We start from the raw sequence: 16,662 nt of genomic DNA, 5'->3' as shown, positions 1-16,662 counted from the left end.
CAGACAAAGCTGACTGTTAAAACAGGCATCAGAGATTTCCAAACAGAAGACTAAGATACACATATACCCACACACTCACAACATTCTTTCTGAAAGTTAATTTTGTCATGAACTTAAATGTTTTTCCCAATATTCTGCCACCCAAGATCATTTGGAGAGACTGTAGGACCTGAAGCGAAGATGATCTGTTGTGCAGCAGAAGCAGAAAGTTGACAAACACAGTGCGTGAGGCTTACTGTTAAATAGAAACTAGAGGTTGCACTTTCTCAGACTGTGGGTTGGGACTTTTATTTTAATTACTTATTTTAAGGTAAAATTACAAATGTTATGCTTTGTTTCCACCCTCTGACTTCTAACCCCAGAAGAAGCTACACAATGACTTGTATCAAGCAAATGATTACACAGAGTGAATCTTCTGTCCTAATTCCTGCTCATATTGGAAAGAAGTTTTCTTACCTTTTTCCTACATTTGCTGGGAGCCAACAGTGTCATCCCCTCAGTCATTTCAGCGTCAGCTACTCTTTTATTATACAGAATGTAAGTAATAATGAAACTGTGCTGATCTGCTTGCTTTCACTCTATATAGTGTCTATATTTATAGGCTTATGCTTCTATTTGAATCTATATTTATCTGCTTTATCTGCCTACAGTGCATCTGTTTCTCATACACACAGACATATATACATACACACGCGTGCATGCACACAAATATACAGACATATATAAACACACATACGGGCATACCCAAGAATATGCATACTTACAGCAGGCTTCTGTTCAACAGTAAGATTTGTATAAATATAAACATATGCGGTATACACAATATAAATGAAGACACATGCACAAAGAGAATCATAAACAATTACATGAATAAGCCTTGGTGGCTTTAGGAAGGTTTATTATTCATCGGGCTGCCTAGTCAAGAGGATTGTATACATTTGGTTTCCTTTACGTTACTCTGCTGCAGTAGCTTTGCAAGCAGTAGCAATTTTGCTGTTATTTTGTCTGGAGTTTTTTCTGCGTAAGCTTACTTGGCACAGTTGTGAAATCACTGCTATCCTGTCTGTAGATCGATTCTCTGTCGGTACCACTAGCAGTTTCCCTCAGGCTAGTCATTAAAAAGGCCAGAGTTAAGCCACCCTGTGCCAGTTCAGGAGGCCATCCCCTAGAGGGAAAGAACAAGGTGCAACTCCAGATCCAGCTCAATATGGCAATTCTAAGACCAAACATTCCCTAGGTCTTAAGAGTAAACAACATTTTCCCAAATTACCACAGGATAAACAGGGTATTCACCTTCACATGAGCAGAAACCAGTATTCTGCCCCATCACTTAGATCACACCTAGGTCTGCCTTGACTTTTCTTCTTGCTAGCTAGGCTTCTGTTAAGTCTATCAGAACTGCCAGAGCAGATGACTGAAGTCTGTGACACTAAGGTCTCTATGGTGCCATAATGTGATAAAGCCTGTGTTAGGTGAGCTATGTAAATAGGTTATAGCATGTCTCCACTGGACGATCTTAATTCAGTACTGGATTCGTTCACAACCTACCATCTCAAAGGGTTGTTGGAGGAGGAGGTTCCACAAGATAAGAGCAAAGCTAAGCAACAAAGTCACTGGGGATTTCTTTCTGTGACCCTCATTGCAGAGGCTGTATTTTGGCTTCTCAGTTGCTCATAAGGCAGTGAAAATGAACTGCTGATTCAAAACAAGACCTCTGAGTTCTTCAGAAAGGAGCAGGAAACCCTAAGCCAAAAATTACTGGATATAAAGGCTAAAGAAATAAGATACAAAGAACCCACTGGTATCAAGGGCAGCTGAAAAAGATAGTCTTACCCATAATCTTTTTGAAATCCTGCAAAACTTCAAATATGGCCAAAGAACGTATCGTGGGATTTTATAAGAGTAAAAAACTATACTCAAATCTAAAATAAAGTCTACTCTGAAATCCCAGTAATAAGCGTATTAATTAGAAACTTAATGGACAAACAAATTGTTAGTGCTTCTTTAAAAAAACCCAAAGAAGTTCTAACATATCCTGTAACTCAAAATCAGTAAAAGAACACCTTAAGAAGACACTTTATGTCAAGATTGTGTTGGATAACTAAACCAGAAATACTGCTTCCTAAATCAAAGACTTCAGGATAATTCTTTCATTCACTCAATCATACTGAGGAACTGCTCCTGTAGTAATTTTATGATTATCTGGTATTAGATGGTCCATTTGAAAGAGTTTTCAGAAAATCTATAGACAAGAAGGCTTTTAAATATAATATATATACACACACTTTCCATGTAGACAGATTTTCCATGTGTCTTAATTTCTTTTTGGTCTTAATATTCCCATTTCTTTATCATTATACTGAACTGCAGCTGTTGAACCGAACTCCATTCATACTTCCCTCACTCTTAGAGCTACCCCTTACCCCTGATGACTGACACAACCATCTTAAAATTTAAAAAATAAAATTCCATCCTCTTACTTTTTTTTTTTACTGCTCAGCACAACTTACACAATAACATGGGATGCACACTACTTGAAAAGTTTTGCCATCTAGAAACAAAATACCAATTTGAAAGATGGAAGAGAAAGGATTTTCGGTTAACTTCTGCATTATCTGAGCACCATCAGTCTGGCAGGGTCTATTATGAAAATACTGCCATACTACTAAAAATGAGAGTTTTGTGGTAACTGCAATGACTCTGCACTTATGTTATCTTTAGCAGTGACCATTTAGCAACCAGTCCATTCTTTTTTTTTTTTTTTCTCAGCAGGGTATTTTATAGTCTTATTGGGCTTAAGAGCATTTCTAAATTGAAAAATATAATTTAATTATTCAGGTGGCAACAGATTGATTACAGAATATAGTTTCTCTTTGAGGGTACCCTGCAATGTACCTTTATACATATAAGAAACTGTTTAAGCATTTCTTTGATGCACAAATGTACAAACTCCTACCTCATTTGTTCGGCATTCTTTGAAATTCTGTAGGTAGAACATAAAAGGAATCTGTTTAATGCAAACTCTCTCCTTTCTTATGACAAAGAGAGTGAATATTACCAGAGTTCAAGAAATGCATCCTTTTTTTTCTGTACACAATGCACTAAAAAAATATAGGCTGGGACAAACGTCTAATACATCTTATATTGCTTGAAGGAGAAGAGCTATGGTAATACATAAATACCTCTCAATTCTCGGCACATTGTCTGACAATATATCTTAATATCTGACATATATCTATCCCTTCTTAGGAATCCTTCTATTAGATTTGCTAACTGGTATCTATGATCCTAAACATACTATATTATTTCTCGGAGAAGATTTAATGTTATGTTAAAATTCAAATTAGATATAGTAACCCTCTACCTCCAAATAAATTAAAATACAAAAACTTAAGCCCCATCCTTGCCTCAACAAAGAGCCATGTCATTTTATGCCAATGCAACTGTATGGGTTTATAACTCAATCTTATATTAGTATAACAATATCCGTGCATGAAGTTGATCTAGCATAATTACTTTGTAAAAACATCAATCCTTTCAAAGAGAACAATTATATTAGCATAAAATCTATGCACATACTAGGCCTTAGTACATGCCTGAGACCTCCTAAGACAAAACGGTAAAGACCAGCTGTCCATTCCAATGGTCATGGTTCCTGATTAATCTCACCAAAGCTGAAACCGCCCCAAATATATCAGACTTAAAGCAAGTAAACCATGTGGGACATGCACTAACATGTAGAATCAGAATTTCAGAGACCAGCAATGAGCATTTAAAGATTGAAAGAAAATATTTGTCCAATTTATCAACAGACAAACAGTAATGAGAAAATATAAAAGGGAATTCTTCTGTTGGGTTTAGTGGGACAAATTCAAAGAATGATACGGCCACTGTAAACCAAACAAGTCAGTTTAGCAGCTCTTCTTAGAACAGGCTGAAATCTCACTAACAACAACTGATTAATGCTGCTTCCTAACAAACAGAAACTTAAGCTGTAGATATACAAGTACAACTTGGCACCATTATAATCTCTCCATAGAACCTTTCATATGGCCAATAATACTTGAAATTTGGAAACAGAGTAGGCAGTATGCTTTCTGAAATATGCCATTCCACCACTATCTCAACTATTTTACCCATAACCGTAACAGAGGACTGAAAGTGTGACTTAGAAAAGTCAGTAACAGAAACAATAGAGCTGTACTAAAATTTGAGTGCTTCAGAAATGCCTAGTTTGGCACACTGCATAGTTTTTCTTTCTTGTTTCTTTGTTAAGGCACCTCCAAGTAGTATAGATGACTTAAGAACATAATACACTCTTGAAACTGAGATATCAACAGATGAATTTTAAAACATTATAGAGGACCTTCCCAAGTGGTAATGCTCTAGGGCTTTAGCACTGAGTTTGATATATCTTCTCAGAAGCTCCTAGTTCTTTATAACGCTCAAATAGTCTGTGATTCTCCGAACACAGAAACCACCCTTATTTCTCCTTGGAAAGCAGCAGAAACATCTTCTTCAGAAAAAGAGAGGGGGGGAAAAAAACCCAAAAGAAAAGAAAAAAGTGTTAAACTCTGTGGATCATCTTGACCAAAATAATGAATTACCTCAACAAATAAAATGCTGGCAAAAATGTAAGGAACTGACTATCTTAATCCTATGACTATTAACTTAAATTGATCATCCCAGCTTTCCTGGAGAACTGTTGCAAATTACTTGTCTCCTTACACAATGAAAGAAAAGCATCCTCTCCTCCCTGCAGTAAGCACTACAAAGGTATTGAGTAAGATTTTTGTAGATAATTACCTCGGGAAGTTGTCTTGAAGGCTCAGGGGGAACCTCAGCAATGTGTATAAATACCTGATGTAGGGCAGTAAAGACCACCAAGCCAGGCTGTTCTCCATGTTATCCCGTGAAAGGACAACAGAGAATGGGCACAAATTGAAATACAGGAAATCCCATTTAAACATGAGAAAAAAATTTTGATGGTGAGGCTACTCAAACACCAGAATGGTTGCTCAGAGAGAGCAACCTTGTCTCCATCCTTGGAGACACTCAAAACCTAACTTGCGACAGCCCTGAGCAACCTGGTCTAGGTGACACTGCTTTGAGCTGGAGGATTAGACTCGCCAATATCCTTTGCCCTCTTCCGACCTCAATGATTCTGTGAAATTTTCTTTTCAGATATGAATTTAGGAGCTACACCATAACATATTAAAATACCTTTCTGTGCATGGCTTTATTTGACTTGGTCCTGCTCAGAAATACAAAGCTTGACTCCAGGCTGTATAAGATTAACAGAAAAGACGGTAGAAATATCAGTATGCTTTTATAAGGCCTTTGGGAGCAGCAAAAGGCACACCCTTTATCGTGTACTTTGTTTATGATAGCTGCTGGATACTGATAGAGTCTCAGGTCACCATAATCTATACACTATCAGATCTCCCTATCTCTGCATGGCACCTTGCTGTAGAAATCAAACCTTCATTCTGCATCTCAATAGACCTAAAGACTCTTTCATCTACCTGATGTAAATATGTCCAAGAGAGAAGTAACAATCTTCTGTACACACTCAACCTGATATATTTTTCTAGGCTAACAGACACTTCTGAAATTCCAACATGTGAATGAACAGATCCAACCCAACTGACTTACATAATTAATATTAATCTGCAAGTTCTCTTACCTACCCTAAATTAAATTTGCAAAAAGTATGATTATTTACAAGCCGAGATAAAATAGTGATATAATTCCTAAGAGTCTTAAAAGTCTTTCCATCATTTCTCTTTATTTGGTGCAAATAAGAACCAGAAAAAGTCACAGCAATTGCAGCACAGAAGGAGATGAAGCAATAATCATTCCACTGAGGTTTCAAGGCCAGAAGAACACTGGCAGATACTAACCACCCGAACTAGAAAACCTAAATCTGGAGAGCCGCAACTGGATGCATATAGAGCTACCTATATTCTTAAGAATTAAAACCAGTCAAACATGCCAAACGGATGAAAAGAAATACAGCAACAGCCAGTTTCCTCTCTCACTCATGACCTCCGGTCCTCTGATCTCCTCAGAAATAGGGGGAAGGGCACTAAATGGTAAATGTAATAACAGAGTCAGAATCCTTTGGCTTTTCTACCAGTGTAAAACACGCTAATTTTAAAGGACAGTGTTCTCATGCATATCAATCTTTGCAAGTTTTTACTAAAGTACAGCACTACTGAATTTTCAGCTGCTCAAAATTAAAATCAATTTACCTTCCTGGGATTTCTGTAAGTATCTACAAGCGAGAATCTTTTCAGATGTGATTGCTAAAAGATGCGATATACTCTACAACAATTGGTTTGAAGAAATGCTTGGACAGCAGTGCAATTTAAAAAGAGTTTTCATCGTTGCCGTCCAATTCTATTTGAAGAAGAATTTGCATTTGGACTGTCCATCTTTTACTCTCATCTCAGAACCTTTAAATTCCTTACATGGCCAGGAGGTCATACTTTTACAAGAGCTACATTTGAACGTTTAGAAAATCATCAATAAAGGGTTCAATAAACGCTTATTAGCTGTTACAAAGGATTGAGTGGAACAAGCCAATTGATGTTTATAATAACCTATAGATAGATCTGTGATGTGCTTACAAAATGTGTAATACATATTATCCATCTCAGAAATGTTCTTGGAATATTGATGAATCATATATAAACTTTTATGAATTGTTTATAAAGTGTGTCATCAATATAAGTGTAGCTGGATAAACAATGCAAGAAAGAACTTGCAAGGAGGCTATTTACAGCCCCTGTAAACACACATACTACTTCGTCATGCAAAGACTTGAGTAATAGTCTAATGTTTTCACAAGGATTAATCCTTCTCATCCCTCAGCTGGTGATCCAAATCTTATCTCCCCCTCCTGCATAGTACCTGCAGATATCTCAAACATCCAGGAAAACTGAGCAAGTTGCACCCATAGTGACATATGGACCATCAACTCCTACAGCATCAGTAGGGAGCCATATGGCTTCAGATTTTCAAAACCCTGTAGGAAATTCCATCCCTAAGGAGCACTAGGGAGTATATTTGTAGGGGGAATTTCTGAATCTTTGTAAGGAACTTAACTGATGAATGGATTGCTGCTATGAATGCATGCAATTTTTACCTATGTAACAATTATAATATTGACAGTATTTCTCTCTTTACCCTTGTGTAGTCATAAATTATGCATTCTGCTGTTAAATCAGTAAAAATCCTTTAATGTCAGTCAAATGACCTCACATTTCACTGAAAGCAAAATCTGGTCCTGAATGTCACAGCAGTGAGAACATAACAAAATGGAAATCTCTTGTGAGAAGGCATTGCAAAATTTCATGGCACGTTAATTAATCTTTTCTGATTGCAGTAAGGCTTTCACTTCATTGACATACACTGGAAAGCACAGACAACTACCAGTCCTTACTGTCGTCTTTTCAAAAGAGGTTTCCTTGTGACATCGAATACCATCCAGAAAGTTACATACTGTCAGGAAGTTCGCTGGAAGAAAAGAAACACACTAGATATTACCTACTGAAAAATATGAAGAATGAGGCTTATATCTCTACCTATGCAATTTTAACAACATTAAGACTAGAGTGTAACTTCAATGACTCCATGTCTGGTTCATGTTTGTGCTCTGTATCATAGTTCTGCTTTGATATAGTATCACATATTGACTGTTTTCAGTAGAAAGTATCAAGATTATCCGGCTCCAACAAGAAGTCTATGTTTGTAGATCTATGATGAGAACAAGATTGTCCATTTTTTATTATTTAGCTCCTAATTCTATGTTAGGCAGCCATGCAAACTATACTATCTGAAATTCAAGCACAACTTCCTATCTAACACCACTGACAGAACCAGTGTGCTGCAGTTCCACAGGTTTTCCCAGAAGCACAACTACAAAGCCCAATTCTGCAGTGTGACGGTTATGCACAAGAAAATACAGATAATATGACTGGTTTGGGAAGCATTGTCAGGTGAATACATTGCCCCACGTCAGCTCTGACCACGTCAGAGTAGCACATCAGAAACACATTATGGTTCTGATGGGAGAGTAAGCGAATACAGCAACATATTACACTGAGTACAGGAAAAATCTAAGGGCATCGTAGAAAAGCTGGAGAGAGTGATTATATAGGCTCAGGGGGATACCAGCAATTATGAAAAGGACATTGCCAGCCACAACTGAAACGCAAGGAACAAAAGCCAACAATATGGTATTAATCACATGCCCTGTCCGTGTATGATGCCAAACTATTCAAAGCACAGAATGTTCTTTATTCACCTCATTTTATATTGCTGAATGACTATAGCATTTATGAAAATGAGAGATTAAAAACATTGATATTAACCAACCTTTGGGCCAAATCCTACTTATCTTATTGATGCAAGTAGTTCCACTGATTTTAACAGATGTAATTACTATTGACTTCAGTAGAGCTACTCACAGAGTTAGGAGGGCAGGATGTGGATCATTGCATAACCAAGCTTCCCTTACCACCATGAATGGTGCCAACTCATCATTTCTGACGCAACCCTCCCTGCTTTTCTGGTAATGGATCCCTTGAGCTGAAACAACCGTATGCACCAAATTCTGTGATACTTTTGATGTGAGCACAGTAGTAACGTGAATGAAATGACCAAATTTATTTTTACTCACCTCTTCAGAAGCAACAGATCCAACCCTCTGACACAGAGAACTTCATAGCACGGTTTTATTGTTCATTCCTCCAATTCCTTATGAATGAAACATCTGGGTGGGGCTAGAATTAAACTTCTGCAAGGACTGCCTATACTCTGATGATTATGGTATATTTGAAAAGGATAATACAAATTGAATTGATTTACAGCAAGTCTCTTGGGTACAGGAATAAATGCTTCCAGCCACAGGTTTCAAGCAGTGGATAGCCCTTCTGAAGGAGATTAGACTCATCCCGTTCTCCCTACTTTCAGATTTAAATGCAGAGTCTCACTTATGACCACACCTATTTTGTTCTGCAATATCCCTTAGGACCATGCCAGAATGAAGGAGATTTGAGGGGAAAAAAAGAGAGAATGCAGCAAACATGAGGGAGAAAAGAGAACGAAATCACCTTGGTTTTTCACAGCTTAAGAGTGACGCTAAGGATGCTGCCTTTTAGAGGCTCAGTCCTTGCTCTTCAGTCATACTGCTTCAGTGCATCTGAGGTAGGGGCCGTTAGACCTGTAAGACGGCATCACACACATGCAAAGCAGAGGAAGGCAGAAGTCTGGGACTCCTTTTTCAACCACTTATAACTGAAAAGGCAGAGAACCAGTGCTTTATGGCAGTTAAACCCATTGGAATATACTATAAGACAAGAACGTCTGTCTTCAATCCCAGCCTTCCACAATCCACTTGCTACAGCATATTCTGAATAGCTATTTATGGTGGGGACCAGTTCTAATCTCTTTCTTATTTCATTATAAAATTTAAGTTATCTCCATCAATCTCAAATTCCTTTGTGGTCAGCTGAGATAAGAACCAGTCTGAAGATGTTCTGCTGCACTGGTTCTTACTCCTTTCGGTGAGAGGTTATTCACTGCCCTCTGAAATTCCTCACTGGCTCCTCGATGTAGTTATAGATTCAAAGTGACACAGATCTGTATATTTAAGGATACAGATTTCAGACACTAAAAAAAAAAGTCATCTTTTCTCACAGAGCAAATCTTTGCATGTAGGACATTATGAAATTCTTCCTCATTTTGTAGAAATAATACAACTAGACTTAGATCCTGTTATAACTAGGCTTAGATCCTGTTATGTGCACATTTTAAAAATGATTATTATCTCAAGCACACAGAATAATGGTTAATATTTCAGATTTTAAAATACAGCGGAGCCTCAATTATCCAAATTCAGTGAACCCAGACAAGGTTTTGCCCCTTGTCATTTATTAATTAAATGGTAAATTGCTTCTATTACTAATTATTTCCACAGATCCATGGGCATGGAGGGCATTTTGGTTACTGGTAAACGCGATTATCGAGCTCTATTCAGTGTTCTTCCCATGTTCTTCAGATAATTGAGATTCTGATGTACTCTGAAAACCATTTAAAGCATTTTTTACAACATATTACTGGGAGAGCTTCCAGGTCTTGTAGGTCCTCTGGGGTAGAGGCATCCCCAAGACTGTGGGAGGCAGCACTCTTGACAAGCCAGAAGACAGGGAAGTGTGTCAGCCAATGCATAAAACAAAAGCAAAACTATTTCTTGAGCACAATCTGACAATTTCTAATCCCACCAGCATATTAGTTTGAATGAGCGACTGATTGTCTGAATAGGATGATAGCAAGTCAGACACCATGTTAAATTTGCTCTTTTTTGTGGCTGCTCTCTATTGAAGGGAAGAGAAGTTTAGCTGAAGAACCCTTTAGATGTGAGGGATCATACAAAGGAGAAATGGTCTAGAGCAAAATGGCCCAGACTTAAAAAGACCATCTGAAAGACTTTAAGGCTAGAGGTACAGAACTGTACACAGGAAAGAAGGATTCATCATCTCTGGGTGAAACAATGAGAACTCTGTATCTTTGTAATAAAGAATAGGACATAAGGTGATAAAATTGAGGTACTGAATTCAAAAAAGAGCTGCCTCAACAGACAAGGTCTGTTGTCACTTTGAGCAGAGTATCTAAACAGATAGCCAGGTCAAATGCATAAGCACTTCAGAAGAAAACCTGAAGTCTAAGGACTAAGATAAGTGCAACATTATTTTTCAAAGAGAAGACTTATATAAGACAAGGCTTCAGCAACTGGAGAAGATGATGTATGTTGCAATACTAGGGTGTGTTTTATAATAATCACAGAGTAGAATGCACAGGTGAGGGACTGCTGCTGTGAATTAAAGCATATATAAATAAAATGAATAAATGAAAATTAAAAAGGACCATAAAACCTCCACGGCTTTTAATTCCAGGCTTAAAAAGAAAGAGAATTATGTTAGACTCATACTACACAACATCCTGCCAAAATGCTGACAGCGACTATGAAATGTAAAATGCAAGACTTGAGGTAGCCAGAAAACCCATGAAAGAAGGAGCAACTTTGCTTTAGTGCTAAGATCACTAAACATACTTTAATATGGCCGTATTAAAGAACCATCTTGTAATAATGAACATAACGTATGTAAATTCAGTTCTCTATAGGACTCAGAAAATAACAACTAAATCCACTACAGCAATATGTAATTTCAGAAAAAAAAAATCCTATTTAAAATAAGGAACGTAGGAAAAGAAAATTAAAAAGAAGCAGCTAAGGGTAAAATGCTTTCAAATGCTACTGTTAGAAGATACGTTATCAGAGATTCATGTCTCTTACAAGTAACAGGAAAGCCTTACCTTAGAATAGCTGTAATAATCCTGACCCCCAGTTGTCTGCCTCAATCATTCTGAGGAACATCTCAGCAGTTTGTCTGGCAGACACAGCAAATTACAGCCTGAGGTATTAAAGAAATCCCTAAACAGTTCTGATTTACCTGAATATGCTAGGTTGTAAACTGTCATAATTCCGTTACCACTTCAGATGAAAATCCTTCACAAAAGGGCAAAAATATCCAGGAGAAAAGCATGATACAGTTCCTTTAGATGCAGGAATGTTTAAAGTTGTCCTACAGTAACTCATTTCTACTCATTACTCAGAACTCACAAAACAAATGTGTAACCACATGTGAAAAAAGAAAATAGTAAGATTTTTAAAAAGTGGCCCAAGTGAAGAAATTTAATAGAAGTAAAAAAAAATAAAATCCAAAAGGAGGAAGTCCTATCTAAATGGAGAAAGCAGAAGAAGGTGTACATTTTGATGGCTTTTTTTAACCAGAAGAAAATGTAGAATAAAGCAGGCCCATGAAAATGTTGAGGAACAAATTTTTAAAGCCATAAATAACCTTTCTAAACACCTTACACAGAATCTGTTTCTGCCAACAGATGAGGTGTGAAAAGAGTGTTCAAAGAACAAAAACCCCAAATTAATTCTTTGTATTTGTGTTCACTATGGAGAAGTTTAAAAAGGTTTGCAAGTGAAACCCCTTCTCTGGAAGGTCAAGACTGAGAAAATCGATAATGGAAAGAATAAATGGTTCCCATATAACAGTTATAAAGAAACTCAGACATGAAAGAGCTTAACTAATAACTCTTGCACATAATCAGGGTGGGCAACAAAAGCATGGAAAGTGATTTAATAGCAATAGTAAAAAAGGGCTTTAGGAAGACTCACACAGATCCGTTGGTCTATATGCCATAGAAACTGGTAGAAAATATAATAAATAACAACAGACACTTGGGTAGATAAAACAGGGAAGATTCAACGTGAGTTTTTTCACAGAGGGTAATTTTGATTCACAAATCTACCACGGTTCTCTGAAAGAGTCAATGCGCCTATGTGTGAGAGATTCAAGTAGCACTAGCTGCTAAGAAAGAAAGATTAAAACCCTCACCAAAGACTCTAAAAGAAAGTTACCATGACATAAGAGAAAAGAGACTAAACATTCATACAACACAATAGGATTTAATTTAGTTACTACTACACAGCAAAGACAGTGTGGAACCCTTGTGGATATATCTATGAACGCACCAGCTCAATACTCAGCATTGATCATAAAGGGGGAAAAAGAAGTTGGGAATTATTAAGAAATAATGAGAAAATAAAACTAAAACAATAATTATACCCTTCTAATAAATCCATATTAGACTCACATATTGAATACTATTTGCAGGTTTGAACTCTCAATGCAAGAGAGGACATAAGCAGCCTACAAAGATGCAGAAAAGGGCACAAAGATGTTCAGAGCATGGAATAACTTCTGTGCAAGAGAGATTAAAAAGAGTTGGGTTCTTTGCCCTGGAAAATAAATGATTGAGAAAAATGTAAAGGAGTTTCATAAAATCATAACAAACAAGCACAAGGTGAACTGTTAATAATTGTTCCCTGTTTCTCATTACATATTTCTAGGAAGCATCCAAAGAAGTTATCAAGCACCAGGTTTAAAGCAAACAAAAGGAAGTACGTTTTCACACAATATGTAATTAAATTGTGGAATTCACTTGCACAGGTTGTTTTCGATGCCAAAAGCAAAAATGGTTTCAAAAAGCAGTCAGACAAAATCAGAATAGAAAGCTTGGGCTTGAATAGCCCCTTCTGCCAGGGCTACTGAACACAATGATACAAAAGCAGACAACGTTACCCCACACTAAGAAATGGGAAGGCTCATCTGTACATTTCTGAAGAGCAGAATGAACCAATCTGACATGCATATCAGACAGCAGCTAAGCTTCAGCATAGTTAACACATAGATCACAGAGATTCTGGCTTTAAAATGAATTTATGGAGCACATGGATTATGGCTGAAACTGATAATTTACTATTGCACTGTCAACCTACTGGATGTTGATTAATATCCTTCCCCAGGTACAACCATAGTTGAAGTGTATGTTAAGGACAAGGAGTTAAGAGTGAGACAGAGAAACATTTGGAGAGCAAGGTATTCTTTCAGGAGACTTGTGATATATAGATACAACAAGGTTTCCTAACTGGCTGAGATTCCAATAGGTGGTACTCATTCCCAAGATGAAAACAATCTACCTTATGTAGTTACCAGTGATGATACCCACTTTGGTTCTGATTGGTCTTCGACATTCACACTATGAAGTGATTTCTGTGGGAGCTGCAGTTAGTCTATTGTGCATGTTACACTCAAAAATGCCTTTTAAGAACTAAGTAAAAACATTAAGGTCACAAAGCAAAGCATGCTAAAGTATGAAAATATCAAAATGAAGTCTGTCACAACAGCTGTAGTGTTACAATACAATCTTCCATGTTATGATTGTATATTTTCTGTTCTGTATAATGGATAGCATCCAGGGAATGAGACTAATTCAAATACTCTTTTTTTATCCTCTCTGTTCAGTGTGTGGCCCCAAGCCTTGTTTACTGAGTGGCATCCAAGTCTTGCATAAAATAAGATGGTTTTTTGTTTCTGGCTTTTCTGTGGTACTCATCACTATAGCGTCTGAATATCTCAACAATCTTGGTGAATTAATTCTCACAATGTACCCTCAGATGTCTGGAATGATTTTAATTCCTCATTGAAGAAAACTATGAGAGAAATGACGTGACATTTTCATGGCCACACAGGAAGTCTGTATCGAAGACAGGAAGACAATTTAGATCTGTTCATTTTAAGGGGTGCCAAGCATCTCCTGAACTCATCCTACAGGAGAAGCAGTCAGAGGATTCCTGCTTTTCCAGCAGACCCGCAGTTCATCTGTAGCATAAACGTTCTCCAGCAGTGACGGGATACCATGGACAGGGACCTCATTCCCACCACACCGTGTATCTAATCCTGTGAACTGGGAAAAGTGGCTCTATGGATTCATCGCTGCAAGATTTGCAAAGCCCGTGGAGATACTCAGATCATCAGCATGATGAGGGGCAAAGCATGACATTTTGTCGGTACAATCTTTTGCCAAAATTTCCCCTCCCGATTTGCATTCTCTAGGACTCTTGCCAACATAAGGTATTTTATGTTATGTTTTTCTAAGAAGTCTCAAGCAGGGCCAGTGGTATGGGTGTAAAAAATCAACAACTGACACATGGACTGTTTCTGTAATGTTAAAGATTACAATTTATAGCTGTGGTGTAGTTCATAACTATGGATTACAACTTCATGAAACACTCTTTATACACCGCACTGGTGCTCTAAGTGTATAAAAACACCTACCAAATCCAAGAAACTGAGAGTAAAGCTCAGTCTCTGTCCTTCTATTGTGTTTCCTATTGTGCCTACATATTGCAGCATTTGTGGTCTGTAAGATCACCCACTGTAAGAACAACTTTCAGTTCTCTGTGACAATAGGGTGAGCTGAGGACAGACTGGCAATCTTTGGAGATGAATTTCCTGCCCTTTGTGGGTTTCAGTTAGACTCTTAGCATTATTTGAACTTTTGTGGTTTAATTTTCTTTGTTGTTGTTTTAATTCTAATGGCAGCAAATGGGAAGAAACAACATCCCTCTGGAGGCAGTGGATCTCAGGATGCGAAGAGTAAATGGCCATGTTTTCTCTTTCTGGCATTTTAAGATACATCAGCAAACAGAGAAACCTAGCAGTTCTGTAGAATGGCAAAGGTACGTACAGGTCCTTATTTCCTGGTAAAGATACCAAAAGCCTTAGGATCTGTTGGTGTTTTACGACCTTCTGAACTAATTTCTTCCCATCAGCATTCAACCACTACTACAAGCTCAGAAACTACTTCCTACCATCCCCTTACTAAGGACTGAAAAAGAAATAGAGTGGAAGAAAGGCTACTGCATGAAGGCTGCCCTGCAGTAGCATTATTAGTTGCACAAAACATACATGAAAGAAAGCATCTGCCAGCCTGAGCGCCAAATATTTGATTCCCTCAACTCTTATGGATTATAGTTGTGCACTTGCTATTCAGAGAACAAGAGCTCTGAATTACTCAGGGAGCAATGGAAGCCCTTGGAAAAAGCAGCTGAAGAAGTCCTGTCCCACGTTCTGAATTTATAGAATTGTTAAGAGACTGCCCTTCTCTCTCCCCAATTCCAACATCTGTGGGCCAAATCCACTACCTTTAGGACAAAAAAGTAATGAAAAAGATGTTTTCTCAGCCGATGTGCAAGCCTAGCTATGCAAGGATATTTTTCCACAACCACTGGTGGCTTGAATCAAGTGACCTGTGCAAACACCGGTGAACTTTGGATGCAAAGATGAGATCAAGAGCTATACTTCAGTAACTATAGCTATTAAATTCTTAATGGGTGTCAGCTCTTTTGTTATGTTCTCCCCTCACAGATGCAAAGGACATTATAAAATAATATTTCTAATGTATATGCAGGGACTTTCCCTTTATACGTTTGAAAAAGAATCATAACTCCACTGTAAAAATAAATATGCCATTAAAACAAATAACAAATGACTTCTCCAAGGGGGAAACGTGCCAGCTATGGGATAACAGTCACTACCTACTGCCATGAGTTTTCTCAAATTCCACGGATCATCAGCATGAGAGAGTTTCAGTTAGGTCCATCTTGACTAACACATGCAGAAGGGAACGTTTCTGTTTCTTCATTCCCTCATTCTCTTGGGTGTCACAGCTTCCTATCTTTTGCTTCTGTTTATAGTTGTGTCTCACCATGTATTTCAGGAAAATAAAAATCTAAAAAAAGATCAGAGCCTGTTCCATTATGTACCCTTCCTCTTCTTCTTCTCCTTTCTTGCATTTGTGCAGTGTTGTGGCACCTATTAACTACCCATGTTTTCAGAATGACATTATACAAGGTGCAGGATGTACCACTGTGCCCTAAAAATATCAACAACTGCATTAGTCTCACAATAATTAATGGCAGGCATTATGCAAATGACAACTTTTTCACTGCAAAATAATGACATTTCTTCATTTTGAGCAGAGTTATGCAAAACAATGAATTGAGGATGATAAATCACACAGGAGAATTAAGAAAGCCATAACGTTCCTGCCCAGGCAGGCAGAAAGACAGACAGACCAACAATTTAGAACACATTGTTTGTTCTCAAAACACTATTAAAAAATAAATAAAAGCATAGCCAGCCGGTCATTAGAACGTATGTGTAATTTAGTTTCCCC

At 37.5% G+C, this 16,662-nt stretch overlaps 1 protein-coding gene across 3 annotated transcripts in view; it reads right to left on the bottom strand.

The window, feature by feature from the left end:
- ZBTB20 (zinc finger and BTB domain containing 20) overlaps positions 1-16,662 on the bottom strand; it is a 465,440-nt gene that overhangs the window by 248,867 nt on the left and 199,911 nt on the right. The window lies entirely within an intron of this gene.

Source organism: Phalacrocorax carbo, chromosome 1, assembly GCF_963921805.1.
Source record: "Phalacrocorax carbo chromosome 1, bPhaCar2.1, whole genome shotgun sequence".
NCBI classification, from domain to species: domain Eukaryota; kingdom Metazoa; phylum Chordata; class Aves; order Suliformes; family Phalacrocoracidae; genus Phalacrocorax; species Phalacrocorax carbo.
Note: the sequence above shows the minus strand (reverse complement) of the source record. Positions and strands in the feature narration are given on the sequence as shown.